At 41.5% G+C, this 11,988-nt stretch overlaps 1 long non-coding RNA gene across 1 annotated transcript; it reads left to right on the top strand.

Annotated features, from left to right (window-relative positions):
* The first annotated feature begins 4,086 nt into the window (after window positions 1-4,086).
* On the top strand, window positions 4,087-10,288 carry LOC111551835. The gene is made up of 3 exons (XR_002734479.1): window positions 4,087-6,180; window positions 6,908-7,061; window positions 10,114-10,288. It is a non-coding gene; the product is annotated as an uncharacterized LOC111551835 (long non-coding RNA).
* The last annotated feature ends 1,700 nt before the right edge of the window (window positions 10,289-11,988 follow it).

Genomic DNA, 11,988 nt, shown 5'->3' with positions numbered 1-11,988 from the left:
TGTATTTTTAGTAGAGACGGGGTTTCACCGTGTTAGCCAGGATGGTCTCGATCTCCTGACCTCGTGATCCGCCCGTCTCGGCCTCCCAAAGTGCTGGGATTACAGGCTTGAGCCACCGTGCCCGGCCGCTTATACTACTTTTTAAAAATCTGTATACTCTAGGCATTTCTGGTCTTTGTATAAGATACATGATTATGATCTCTTAGATCTGAAGATGCTCTGGCTGTCAGAACCACTGGTTTTGGAAATGTGGTAAACTGAGGCCAGGGGCATCAAGCAAGTTCTCCCAGGTGCACACAGACAGTTTTTTCTCTGTACTCGTGGTGCATTTAGAAGGCATTGATAGACAATAGAAGGACAAATATATAGATAGTAACCACATGCAAAGTTTTTTAAAAATTGCTAATAGCATGCTTACCTTTCTGTACTTACATTTTGAAAGTGTTTGTTTCAAGGATATCCCTTTAGATAAAGTCAACATCTAAGCTACAAAAATATATAAAACAAACAATTCAACTTATTGCATCCGAGAGAGAAGGTGATGACTGACATACCTCTGTACTTGCAAAAAACATTTATCTGTCTGATTTGGGAAGTAAAAATATTTGAAAGGAGAGGGACAGTGAGGGAACTGAGAAGTCAGATTGATATGACAGTGGCTGTAGACAAGAAACATTCTCTGGGTTTAAGAGCCTTCCTTGAAAACATCTGTCTCTCCCCAAAGCCTAGTGTCTCCCAATGTGTAGGCACAAAGTATGGATGTGCAGTAGCCCCACAGTGTGGTACTTAGCATTACAAATGGTTTGCGATCCCATAACAGTCTCTCCAAATCCATCATGTCCAGTGCCCTCGAGATGGGGCAGCTGCCGGAAGGTGTGAATCCACTGGTCTGATGGAGCCAACTGAAGACACTGAGGATCCTGCTTCATACAGCTGTCTGTCCTCCACATGCAGGAACTGGTTTATTTTGGCATACACGGATAATCAAAACCGTGCACTTCCTGTGTCCTGTGTGGACATCTGTTAACGATGCAAGAGGATCTATATGAACATTAGATACTATCTTGAATCCAACTCTATACTGCCTTCAACTCTAGCTTTCTCTGTCTTTTTAGATTGTTTTCCAGGTCCCTCTTGAGGTGCTTTTCAGGTTTACTAGATATTTCTTCTATTGTCACCACTGTGTGGAATGAGCAGATCATGAACCTCGGTCTTCTTCAGCTCATGCAATTCTGTGGACACTTACAATGTCTGATGTTCCCCGGCTCTTGAATACTAAGGCTGCCACTTCCACCAACAGCAACCTTGGGCTCAACGGCATGCCTTCTTTAGGCTCCATCTTCTTCTAAGGAGGATGATGTCTATTCCAGGTTTTATTGTTTGATATTTATGCAACCAAGTTCTCTGTATTGATTTTATTCCAGCTCAGAAATGAATCAGCTTTATCTGCTCTCTGCTGATTAATTTTCATTTTGTCCCCCAGTCTCATTTTGCCTAGGATTAAGAGCTAGCCTTAGAATGAGTAATGGGGGTATTCTCATTAGTTGTCACCAGTGACCTCATGAGTGTTAGCCCCTAGTTCTCCACCTGGCTGCTCCTGCCTACTGACTGTATACATAGTTATGGCATTTATTTCCAGTTCCTTTCAGGACCTTTCCGGAACTAAAGCAGTAAAACACCCCACCAATCACTGCAGTTCTAATTGAGTGTCTTGGATCCATTCCCCTACGTTATGTGCTACACTGCTACCCAGATGATAACTCCAAACCCAAATCTGATGGGAGCCACTGCTGCTCACGCCAGCCCAACCTGAGATTTAGAATAATGTTAACAAAAGCAGCTAAGCAATTGCTATTTCATTTTTGCCTTTAACCTATCTTGATTGAACATCTGTGCAAGGCTCCTGTTACACAACTCCAGAAGGCTCTATTTATTATAGGCAACTGCATGAACAGTGACCCTGGGATCTGTGCAGCCTTGCAGTCCTGTTCCACCGTGCAAGATATAAGGGATACAATTTGAATAAGACAAGCCCAGTCTCTCCTCACACGAGAGAGCACTAGGTGCTTTGCAAAATCCTCCTCAATTTATTCTAAGGGTCTGCTAGGGGTGGCTTGGTTGGTCTCCATGTACTCCCCTCTTGGCTGCTGTAGTATCTATTATTTCCCTTCTTTCCAGCTTTGGCTCGCTCAGATGATAACTTCAGTTGCTATTGACTGTATTGGAGGCACTAAGGCCACTAATGCTTGTAAAAGACTGTGCAACCTTTTTTGCCCAAAGATGTGTTTTTAGGCGTCACTGATTCTCACACAGCAATGCACAGTCTTGAGGATTTCTGTAACCTCAAAGGCTACTAGCACCTTTTTTGTTGTAGCTTGTTGAGGTTTTACCAGCTCACACTATTGCAGTCCATTTCCTCTAGGACTCAGACAAGTATCAATAGAGATTGGACTAGAAGATCAAATTGGGAATACTACTCCATGATCTTATCTCCCGTGCTAGAATGTCTTAGTGGTAACTTTCACTATCAGAATAAGCTTCCTGCTTTTCAATGACCAAAATTGATCTCTGCAGAAAAATTTGATCCCAGCCTTACCTCCTACAGTTTTCCCACATGTACTGACAGTTCAAGATGTACCAAATCATTTTTGTTTTCTTTCTTCTTTTTCTTTTTTTTTTTTTTTTTTGAGGTAAGATCTTACTCTGTTGCCCAGGCCGGAGTACAGTGGCACGATCACGGCTCACTGCAGCCTCAACTTCCTGGATTCAAGCAATCCTCCCACTTCAGCTTCCTGAGTAGCTGAGATTACAGGTGCATGCCACCATGCCCAGCGAATTTTTTGTATTTTTTGTAGAGATGGAGTTTCGCCATTTGCCCAGGCCAGTCTCAAATTCTGGGCTCAAGCGATCCACCCACCTTGGCCTCCCAAAGTGCTGGGATTACAGGTGTGAGCCACTGCATGCTGCCATTTTAGTTTTCAAAATGCACTCACTTATTCACACAAAAGCCACCTTGCCTTTCTTTGCAAATGTTGTGTAGCCTGCCTGGAACATTATTTTTCCCTCTTCCCCATTCTCTCCCCCAAATATACTGCAGCAACTCAGCATATAATCTCCTCCAGGAAGCCTTCCCTATAACTGCCTCCTCTTCCTTCTCTGCTGAGCTGGATGCCTGTCATCTGTGCTCTGGCCAAATTCCCTCTGCATCACATTCTGACTGCTGGCTTACTGGTGTTCCATCTCCTGTGTACCAGTAGTTCTCAAACCTTTTGATCAAGAATCCACTTGAACCTTGATCTCATTAATATTTATATTTATTTATAAATTATATACAGGTGCTACTTTTCACAAATAGTATGTATATTATAGGCTAGACACAGTGACTCATGCCTGTAATCCCAACACTTTGGGAGGCTGAGTTGGGAGGACATTTGAAGCCAGGGGTTTGAGACTAGCCTGGTCAATATAGCAAGACCCTATGTCTGCAAAAAATTAAAAAATTAGCTGGGTATGGTGGTGTACCCCTGTAATCCTGGCTATTCAGGAGGCTGAGGCAAGGGAGGAATAACTTGAACCCAGAAGTTCAAGGTTACACTGAGCTATGATCACACCACTGCACTCCAGCCTGGGCTACAGAGTGAGATTCTATCTCTAAACCAAAAACAAAATGTAGCATGTATATTATGAAATAAACTCTTTTTTAAATGTAGGAATAGAAGGTCTGGTATCTTCATACTATACCGCAGAGTATTGCCTGGCCCCCACATCCTGGGGTAAATGCATTCCTCCTTGGAGGCCTCTGCACTTGATGGTAGCCTCCTTGAGAAAAGAAACTTTTTTTTTTTTTTTTTTTTTCCCGGAGTCTCACTCTGTTGCCCAGACTGGAGTGCAGTGGCACAATCTCAGCTCACCACAACCTCCGCCTCCTGGGTTCAAGCAATTCTTCTGCCTCAGCCTCCTGAGTAGCTGAGACTACAGGCGCGTGCCATCACACCTCCCTAACTTTTTGTATTTTTAGTAGAGACGGGGTTTCACCGTGTTAGCCAGGATGGTCTCGATCTCCTGACTTCATGATCTGCCCACCTCAGCCTCCCAAAGAGAAACTATCTTTAGGCCTGCACTGCTCAATAAAAGTTGTGTGAAGTGTAGTTCAGCACTGTGATAAGGCAGTGTGCTAAGATTTCAGTTTTCAATGTTAAAGTTATTTCTAACAATTTGTTACTGTTCTTCTCTTATGTAGCATCAAGGAAAGAGTCTTCAGTCTCTTAGCTTGGATAGATTACAAGTCATTCCTTCCCATGATTGTGAATTCACTTTTGACGAGACCTCTTTCTAAGGTCTAGTGCAATGACTGTGCTGTGCCAATAACAGGCACTTACAAACTGCTTGTCTCATTTATTTTGATGATGCTGGTTTCCTAGTCTCTGCTGACGCAAAACCATTCAACTGGACAGAGATAAGCAGGGAGCCATTCAGTCATGACATGAGATCTGACACTAGCTCTCCTTTTGTAGACTGACTAGGCTATCTCCCTTTCACAGATGTTCAAATTCACTATAATGATTATTTTAAATAACTATTACTACATTCATTGAGTGCCTACTGTTGGACTTGATGCCTTAACACAGAGCAGTTCTTAAATCCTATGAGGTAGACAAATGCTATGCCCAAACTATGGATGAGAAAAAACAAGACCCTGGGAAATGAGGTACTTGCTGAGGTCCTTAAAGCTAATAAGTGCTGGAACTAGGATTTGAACTCAGCTCTGTCTGACTCAAGAGTCCTGGCACTTAACATTCTATCCATACTTGAATTTGTGGATTATAGAACACTTTTGTTCTCTCCCCTTGAATCTGGGGGCAGGCCCATGCTCACATAAATCATAGACACTGGGCTAGAGGGGCAAAAGCATCCTAGTTTGCCAAATGCTTTAGGTGAGGATACTGAGAATCAGGATGAGGATTTGATGATGGAGATGTCATGAGGCCTCCAGCAGGAACTGAAGCTCTTGGCTTGTCTTTTGCCCTCTCCTTCTCTATTGGGAGGTCCTCTCATTGCTGTTACCAAGCTTGTTTCTGGTCTTAAATGCCTTCTTTTAAAACTAAACTTTATAGAGATGTCAGACTTTTAAAAGACACCCTTGTGTTGCCCTTCACCCTGTTCCTGACAACCTCCACTCTGTGCCTTCCTGCTGGTGATTTCGGGGTGGAATAGGGAACACAGGCATCACCTATCATGAGGAAAGGTGACCCTTTTGCTTTCGTCATGCTCTTTGTCTTTGCTCCTGTTTTGTAAGGACTTAACTCATGTTGTCTTTCAGCCAATTGTTTGGCATAATTATATTTTCTGTTGCAATTTTAGTTCCCAGAGTTACAGAACAAACAGTCCCATTAAACATCATCTCAAAGGGCTCTGCAGCTCAATCCCTTCTTTTCCAGATCTGGACCAATGTGGAGGCTACTTTTGCCTTTCAGAAAATGGACCCAGATTCCAGTCATTTCTCTAGGAAATGACTTTCCCCTGGGTTTTATAACTCAATTTGCCTTTCTGTAATTTTCATCCCATTATGTGTTTGCCAAGATAAATGATTCTTTCTTCTCTGTATTGCATTGTATGTGTAATGACTTTTCTTATTTATAAGGCCTCAAACTCAGAAACCTTAGGATCAGACAGAGGATGCAATGAGGGAAGAAGTGTGTGAATGCACCTTTGTATTGTGTGAATGGTGGGGCAATGGTGACCTGGACAGAACTGTTCTTTTAAAACACTGGAAAGCAAACACATTCCACCTGCAGCCCACAGTTAGCCCATGAGCCTTCCAGTTTGCAATCTCTATTTTTCTTTCCATGCCACAGTACCCAAATTAGGTTACTCTTATTGCCACAACAGCCCAAGAATATCCAGATTAATTATTTCTCATCACTGTGAGATTAGATGTAATCTAATTCTTGTTGTAAACAATTCAAGAAGGGTCCTTTCCACCTTAAACAGACTTGAAGATAATATCTGAGCTGCCCAGGTAAACGGTCATATCAGAGGGAAAAAATAGTTGATAAAGACTGTCTTCCTGATTGTAACATTTCCTGTTTTTCAGCATCTTTCTGTATTACCCAGTGCAGATCAAAGTCATAAGAAAATTTTCAACAAGCTGACTGTATAAATACTCCAAATTTATCTAAAGTGAGTGACGTAAAAGATAATGTTGTATAGCACCTGACCAGTCTTCATCTATAAAATAATTAACAAAACCCTTCAGTTGGTAGGTTTGGGTTGCCCAGTCTTTGAGTATTCCCTCTCCTGTGTCTGCAGCTCAAAGTCATATTGCTTGCAAGATATTCTCTTTAAAAATGTATATAGTAAACAAACATTTTAGATTACAGTCTTCAGGGTTAGAGCCAACTCATGATTCCAATTTCTTTCTCTCTCATTCGCCATTACCATTCTCACTCTCCCCTTCCCAATCCAGCGTCCCTCCCCTGCTACCTTTCCCTGCCTGTCCCCGACCCCCTGAAAATATGGTGACTTTTCAGGATTGATTCTTGCATGGGGCCTAGGCATGGAGAGTGTTTGGTATTGTGTTTGAGAAAGTTGCACCAGAGAAGAGAATTCAAGAAAGAAACAGGAAAAAGGAAATTGGGAAAGAAAACTAAAAAAGGGCAGAAGCAAAGGTTGAGAGATCTTTTCTGTCTTCTCTCTCCTGTGCACCAAAGTCCTGCAGCAGAGGAATCCTCTCTTCAGATAATCCCTATATTCGGTCTCTTATTCTTATGAACCACAATCAAATTTGCCTCTTATCTTCCTTATTATGTACCCTGATCCAAAAGACTGATCAGAGGAAAGGTCTTCACAAAAGTTCAGTGTTGAAAAGACCTAGATCCTAATGCCAACTCTTTTTTTTGACTTACAGATCATTAACCTTGGGGAAGTCACTCAATCTCTCTGAGACTTCCTTACCTACACACTGGATATAACAGTACAGATCCTACCCAGCTTCTGGGGATGAAATGAAATGCTGCATGTGAAAACACACTGGAAACTATAAAATGCTAATCAAAGATGAGGTATTACCATTATTATCTCTGAATGCTACAAATGCTATGGCATGTGGTCATCTAACCAAATTTTCTTAGATTTTTTGGAGAAGGGGGTGGGTGTTAACAGTCTGGTGCAGCAATAAGGTAGCGCTTTAAGTTATAGGAAGGAAACTTTAAGTTGCCAACCGTTGCTATTTCAGAGACATCATGAGGATGTGAAATCACTTTGGAGCATACCTGCTTTATTTTGAGATGAGCCATTTGAGTGGATTCTTTTGAGTGATGTAGACATAGTAAGACACTTATTATTCTGGGGGGAGTACAACAGGTATTGTTTTAGTTTTGGTTTTGGTTTGCTTGACTGGGGCTTGAGGTTTCAGCACTGCAGGCAGCTGGAATCTTGCTGCCAAAATGTTTGGTTCGGGAGGTGGGCATGTGGCCAGAAAGTCCCATCAAAATTAAGTTCAGTGCTTTTATCCAGTGGTTATCTGCATTTCTATCCAGGTAAGTCTCTGCCTGCTCCCTTCTCATCATCTGAGAAGGAAGCACTTAGCCCAGTTGATGCTGGCAGACATTTTAAGACCATGAGGGACTTCTGCCTGAGGACAACGCCAACTTAGCAGAATGCGGAATTAAGAGATCTCAGAGAAACTGAACTGGAATTCTGATAGAACTGTGCCGGAAGCCCACATTGGTCTTTGCTGTTACACGATCCAGTGATTCATCTTTATTGTACAAGCCAGTTTGTGTTGGGCTTTAGAGTACTAGATAGTGACGGTGAAGTCATCATCCTAAATGATAACAGAGTTTGAAAGTTTCTGGAGAAGGGGTGGGAAAGTTTACACAGTGTTCAGGGAGCTTACTGAGAGGCAGCTGCCTGTCTCCTAATCTTTCTTAATGAGATTCACAGCAGTGAACCTGCCTCTGATGGGCTAAGGTGGGGCCACCTATGATCAGCTGATGGAGAGAACACTGCAGGAGGGAGGCCTGAGCTATCACAGAGGAAGGAAGGCTGAACTGGGTCCTAGCATGGGGGTAGGGCTGTGGATAAAGCTGTGTCACTAAGTTGATGGTCATGGTATAGTCCGTAAATATGCCTATGTTCAGTTTTCACAGATTCTGCCAAACCATTTTCTAGAGCCATATTAGCAATTTACATACTCACCATCACTGGTTCAGAGTTCCCAGAGCATTTTACATTTACATTGTCTACAGGCTAAATACATTTCAATTCTCTTAAGTTTTCTTTTTTTTAAATGCAAGTATAACAAAAGTGCCTGAATACCTGCTGGTTCTAACCTATTCTCCATGAAATAGGAATATCTTAGCACTCCCATCAAAATTTTCCTTCCTGATATAGCAGTCATGTGGGGAGAGGGAAGGGGAAGGATATGCGGGGGGCAAATGATGAAGGGGTGGGTAATGGTAGGGAAGGTTGTTTTCTGCACAAGTAGCAGCCAGTCAAAAACATTTTGTTACACTTAGGTTGATTCTGTGTCTTGGCTGTTGCATATAGTGCTGCAATAAACATGAGAGTGCACATATCTCTTTGACATGCTGATTTCATTTCCTTTGAATATGTATCCAGTAGTGAGATTGCTAGATCATATGGTAGTTGTATTTTGAATTTTTTGAGGAACCTCCACACTGTTTTCCATAATGGCTGTACTGATTTGCATTTCCATCAACAGTGTATAAGAGTTCCCCTTCACCTGCATGCCACCATTTGTTATTTTTTCTTTTTGCTAGTAGCCATTCTAGTTGGGTTGAAGTTATATCTCATTGTGGTCTGATTTGCATTTCCCTGATGATTACTGATGTTGAGCATTTTTCGTAAATATCATCAAGGAATGAAGGAATAAAGAAAATATGGCATTTTCACTACGATAGCCTGAGGAAAGAAAGAAAGAAATAGAGAGAGCAGAGAGAGAGAGAGAGAATGTGTTATTTATAAACAATGGGATACTATTCAGCTATAAAGAAAGAAGGAAATCCTGTCATTTGCAGCAACATGGATGAACCCAGAAGACATTATGTTAAGTGAAATAAGCCAGGCACAGAAAGACAAATATTGCATGATCTCACTCAGGTGCAACTTAAAGAAGTTGATCTCACAGCTGCAGAGGCTGGGGAGGAAAAAGGGGAGAGTGAGATGGGGAGAGATCAGTCAGTGGGTACAAAATTATAGTTATATAGGAGAAATAAGTTCTGACATTCTGTTACACAGTGATTCTGGCTAACAATATTGTATATCACAAAATAACTAGAAGAAAGGATTTTGAATGTTCTCACCACAAAGAAATGCTAAATCCGTGAGGTGATGGATATGCTAAATACCTTGATTTGACTTTTACACAATATTTACGTGTATCAAAACATCACACTGTACCCCATTGATATGTACAATTATGTGTCAGTTCAAAAGAAAACAACGTTCCATTATATTAAATTATTCAGTATATGTTGATGAAACAAGCAATAAGATTTGGTATTATTTATACTATTGCTGGTTAATTTTTTAATTAATTTTTACTTAAAATAATGCCTCAGTTATCTAAAAAATTCATTTCATTGGGCTTAGTTGACTAGTGGCACCAGCTTGTTAAGCATGAAAGATTTACTTGAAGATGGAGGAGAGAGTTGATATAAATGTAATTGACTTAATATTTTCATTTAAATGTATATCTCCTAAAAAGCACAACATGCAAACTGACAAAACTATGCATGTTCACTCAAATACTACCTAACATATTCCTATGTTGCCTTTCATGGGTTCCATCCTTGGAGTAGAGGGTGGCAGCCTCATGAATTTGAGTCCATGTTTCCAGTGGCAATGTCTTTCACTGTCTATTAGGTAGGCTTGTCATATATGCTAGATTAGTGGGATTATTGTCAATCAGTGTTACCTGCCAGCCTTTGGGAGCTCATGAACAGAGCTCAGGAATTTCTGAATTTTTCTCTGAACTTGTTCCTGCCATGTTACAGTTAGCACTTTCAACAATTCCCGTTTTCGTGCATTCACAGACATCTTGTGGCAGAGACTTCTAGGTGCCTATCCAATATCTCTTCTTACTAACAGGATGAAAATAAAAACCATACTGACTCAACTGCTGGGCATTGTTTTCATTTGACCCATCTTCCCTTCTGTTTCCAAGAGCACAACGTGACACCCGGAGTAACAGTAGCTATCTTATGAATGTGAGAATGTGGATCACACTAGATTGATGAACTGGAACTGCCCTATCAGCCCTGCACTGCCTACTTCTGGAATTCTCATTCTGTGAGAGAAAAATAAATTCCTATTTATTTAAACCACTGCTTCTCAGGTTTCTATTACTCATAGTCGAATGCAATTCTGGTATTCTAAATATTCATTCAATGTAATCCCCCATTTGATTTGTTCAACATTTTACAATTGACTTGGAACAGAAGTCTATACAACAGAAGCGTACAACTCACTCAGCCTGCCTGACCTGGGTCATGAAAGACTAAGCTTTAAAGGCTCTGCCAAGCCAAATTATCCACTATAGAACAAGGGGCTGAGTGGCAGGGCCGGTCCTTCTACTCCAAGGTAGCGTCGGGAAGTCCACAGGATGGAATCAAAAGTTGAGGTCTGAGGGTCATCATAGCAGAGCTCCCTGCCTGTTGTCATAGCAGAAAGGAGAGATCCATGACAATGTGTTGCGACAAATATGAAACTTCTGCCTGCTTTTACACTAGGGACTTGCAGGCCCACCTGTTGAGTTAATCAAGCCCCCTGAATCTAAATGTCGAGAGGTTTTGGAAGCTGTAAAGGATTCTGTCATCAGCCCATAGGCACTCTCTCACCGCATCTGCCTTTTTCCACCTGGCCTCAGACTAGGAATGATTATCTACCCTCTCTCCCCCACCCCAACACCACCACCATTGGAAAGACCACTGCAGTTGTGAAAGGAGCAGCGAAAATGCTCACTGTGGCAGCTCTCACTCCCATTCCCTTTCTATCTCCCACTCCATTTCCCCTTTTTTAAAATTTTATTCTCTCAAATCATTTTTTTATTTTATGTTACTTTATTTGATTTGAGATAGAGTCCGACTCTGGCCCAGGCTGGAGTGCAGTGGTGTGATCTCAGCTCATTGCAGCCTCCACCTCCTGGGTTCAAGTGATACTCGTGCGTCAGCCTCCTGAGTACCTGGGATTACAGGAGTGTGCCACCACACTTGGCTAATTTTTGTATTTTTAGTAGAGATGGGGTTTCACCGTGTTGGCCAGCGTGGTCTTGAACTGCTGACCTCAGGTGATCCACCTGCCTTGGCCTTCCAAAGTGCTGGGATTACAGGCATGAGCCACCGTGCCCGGCCTCATCATTTTATTAATAAAAAAAGTGTTTACCAATAGAAAATGTTTGTAGGAACTAAAACAGGTAAACTGCATACTGAAACATTTTGTGAGTACAATTTCCCAAAAGCAATTTATAGATACAGAAAACTAAAGCAAACTGAAGATTAAAGCAGGGGGAAAAAAACAAAAAGGAAGGAAGAAATGAGTTTAAACGGAAGCAGGTCTGATCTACCTGCTTAGTAAATGAATGAGACCATTTCCAAAATCAAGAACTTTTTTTTGCTCTGCCAGTTATTAAATTAATTATCTGAGCTATATCCCTTAATACCAGAGTCATTTTAGTAATGGTGTAGCTTATAAACTTTTCACTCTCCTGTGGTTTCTTAAGCTGAGCCGGAGCCAGCTTTTCAAACTACATTTAACTCAAAGCGCTGTTTTAGTGTGTTATAGACTTCAATGGAAACTAGAGCAGGTGTTTCCCTGGACCACCATGCTAGGTGTATGCTCAAAGTGATAATGAGGAATGAAGCTCATATTCTGTGTCCTGACTCCCACAATCTCCTCAATCTCCTCCTTCATTTTCTGTTTTCTTTTATTTTTATTTCTTTGAGACAGGGTCTTGCTCTGTCACCC

This window comes from Piliocolobus tephrosceles, chromosome 8 (genome assembly GCF_002776525.5).
Source record: "Piliocolobus tephrosceles isolate RC106 chromosome 8, ASM277652v3, whole genome shotgun sequence".
Taxonomy (NCBI): Eukaryota; Metazoa; Chordata; class Mammalia; order Primates; family Cercopithecidae; genus Piliocolobus; species Piliocolobus tephrosceles.
Note: the sequence above shows the minus strand (reverse complement) of the source record. Positions and strands in the feature narration are given on the sequence as shown.